The sequence below is a fragment of the Oryzias latipes genome, chromosome 22 (genome assembly GCF_002234675.1).
Source record: "Oryzias latipes chromosome 22, ASM223467v1".
Taxonomy (NCBI): domain Eukaryota; kingdom Metazoa; phylum Chordata; class Actinopteri; order Beloniformes; family Adrianichthyidae; genus Oryzias; species Oryzias latipes.
Window position 1 is genome coordinate 21693623 of NC_019880.2, and position 3425 is coordinate 21697047.

The following is a 3425-nucleotide window of genomic DNA, read 5'->3' on the forward strand; positions in this document are numbered from 1 at the left end:
TATCCGTGTCGTGTCTTCCATACCGCCTCACACGTCATCTTTGTGTTCCTTTTTTTTTAACCCCTTCACAAATGCATGTTGTGTTTGTTGTCATTGTTGTGTGTCACCAGCCGTCCACACTACACAGAAACGCTTTTAGAGTCCGTGGTCAAAGAGGTCGTTCAAAACTCGTCTGATGTCTCCGTTTAGTGCAGAATTCTAAACTTCTGTGCATCAAGCCGATTGGACTTCATTTTAATTCTAGCAGCAGCTCTTCAACACGCCTTTAGGCCGTGTCCCACGGCCACTACATACATTTTTCACGTATAAAATGCCGGTCATTCATGCTACAGGCGTGAAATGCGTCATTCATTGGTGTTTCTTGCGTTCATCATTCATCGTCGCCCGTTTCAGCCGACGGGCTTTGAGCTGTTCAGAATTTTTGGTCAGTTGAGAATTACACAGTTTACGAGTATTTTACGTAGTTTAAACGTAATTATTGTGTAAATCTTATGCGATTGTGTGTGTTTTTGTGTGAGATTCATACACAGATTTGTGTCTTTCCACGACCGTTCCACGTTTGTCTAACAGACTTTTCACGCATGAACCACAGGATGTATAACTTTTAGAGCTTCTATGCGGCGCACATATCACATTCAAATGACGGAATTGACGCACAAATCATTGATAAATTAAATATAAACGGCACAATAGTCACACGGTTCATGTTGTACGTTGTTTATGTGTTCTTTGCGTGTTTATTCGTACTTCTTCCATGGTTTTAATGTGGTTCATTCCTGATACATCTGTGAAAATGTCGATTAAAGACCACAACTTTTCTCCCTTTTTCCACGTATGTTCCCATCTGACCAATGTTCATCTGTGCTCTGTGGGTAAATGTGGGTCGTGGCTGTGTGACGGCGCCTTTAGGTTGTACTGATCTTCTCTTTGAGGTGGAGCAGTAAGCTATCAGCTGGAAGCCGTGGTCTGCAGAGTACATCCGGCTATAGAAACACAGTAATTTAAAGCGCCCAAAGTCAAGTTTTTAGAAATGTTTACTGTACTAAACCAGCAAAACAGCATTTACAGTGAAAACATGTTGGTAAAAGGTTCAGGTGACATGCTGCACGGTAAATGTCAGAATCTGAAGACGGTTTCAAAACTGTTGGAGCTGAAAAACCGAAAAGTGCTAAAAAAAACCATCTGTGATAGATGATTAAAAAAAACAAGATTTTACATAATAATAATAATCCATTTCTTTTAAACCGCCTTTTGCCACTCAAGAACACTGTTCATTACAGAAAAGATAAAATCAGCAAAAAAAGAAGCAAATACTACAAAAATGTTCAAAAAAATGCATAGAAAATGTGTAAAAAAGGAATTTGTAAAACAAAGACAGAGAAAGTATTAGGCTGTGTCTGAATTTCCATCCTAACCCCTAACTACTATAAAACTATATAGTACTACTATGTAGAGCCCTGAATTTTAAAAGTAATTTATTTTTTTTAACGGCGTATTTGACGTCGATTTTACAAAGTGGAAATCTTATTAATATGAGCGTTTTTAGAGGATTATTTATGATTCACTGTCTTCAGAAATTAAAAACTTTGATGGTTTTAAAATACATTCAAATACATTTTTTGACGCAATGCATTGTGGTCTATATTCTCCGATCTAGTGAGCATCGATGCACACTAGTTTTTCGCAGAGACTTCTGGGAAATTTCTAGGGCAAAATAAATCAAAGCAGGAGATGTGGATACATGTGCCTTAAAGGTTTGGTTGACATGATGCGCGTGACGTTTGTAATCAGATTCCATGTCACTGCTGAGACTCAAAAGAACAGGAGCTGGATTTTTCCGTCACACGCAGCATCACAATTGATCAGAACCTTTCTTGGACCTTAAAGAAACCTGAGGCTGTGAGGGTTTCACAAAGATTAACTTCCTGTGTTTACCAAGTCCTGTGTCTTTCTGTCCAACTTTAAAGCTACATTTAACATTTTAGAGCAAAAACAGCAATTTTTGAAACTTTTATTTAACCAAAGTACATCCAAAAAGGTGGGGGGAAAAAAATCATTTCTTTCAGGATTTGATTCCTGCAACATTTCCTCCCTAAAAAAAGTCCCACAATCCAACGCTGCGCTGCAGAGCAACACGAAGCAAAGACGTTTGTAGATCCTGTGACGTTCAGGTAAACGCACCTGTGACCTTTGACGCCGTCACTGCTGCGTTCGCTGCATGCAGGTCTGCGTAGGGTTCTTCTATAACTGAGACGTGAACCGTGTGGAGGACTGACAGCACAGGTTACCACGGCAACAGAGTCTGGTGTTTCAGAGGAGGAACATTTGGGGGGAATCTCTGTCGCTGAAAGAGTGTCAGGACTGTGATGGTGTGGTTTTTTTTTAAACACAAAACCCTGTCTGATCAGCTGGAATGGTTCATTTTCGTGCCATTTTAGATGTTTCTTGTTGCTGTTCTACAAACTTTGACTGAAATTTCTTCCAGATCTGGCCCGTTCACTCGTGAATGTTGGTGCCGGAGAACCCTGTCCACTCTCGTCCTGTGTTTTGACTTAAGACTTAGCCCACAGCAGTGAAGGGTTTGTCCAGGTCCCCTAAGCGGTCGACGCCTTTTTAAACTAAAAGCCCCGCCCCCTTCTGGCTTTGACGCATAAACACATGACCTCACTGTTTTTACTGTATAGTATATTTGGGACATTACACACAGCTGACACATAACATTACTGCACATTCACAGCATGGGAATGTTCAGCAGAACTTTCACAGACGTTAAACCAGCATTTAAACACCAAAACAAGAATGAAGATGTTTTTGGAGACACTTGAGAACACACACACGCACACACACACACACACACACACGCACGCACGCACGCACGCACACACACACACACACACACACACACACACACACACGCACACACACACACACACACACACACACACACACACACACACTGTATGTAGGAGGGGATGGTTTTTAACTACCTGAAAGTCTTTTTAAAGATCAAAGTGTGTAAATAACATCACCAAAGTCCATCTTTCTGATGAGAAAATCCTGTTTCCACTCGATGCACCTTTTGTCTCCTGAAAATTACATTCTGTGAAATGCAGGCCAAATCATTTTCAGACATTTATAGATGTTATGTTGTCAATAATAAATGTGAATGTGACATTCTGTGTCAAACTTCAACAGTTGTCTGAAAAAAGGCCAAACTATTGAATGTTACTGAAAGGACCGAAAGTTCCTTCCTGAGCTGAGCTTCAACAGAAAAAGGCAGACAAACGTTCCGTCATCAGTTTAGATCTAAACTGAATCAAAATCAAGTCTTGGTTTACGTTCACCAAGTGTTTGACCCGCCTGCTGCCTGCTGTGTGTAAACGCCGCGGTTCTGTGTCGGCTCTGCCTGTCTGTGTCGTGGGGAT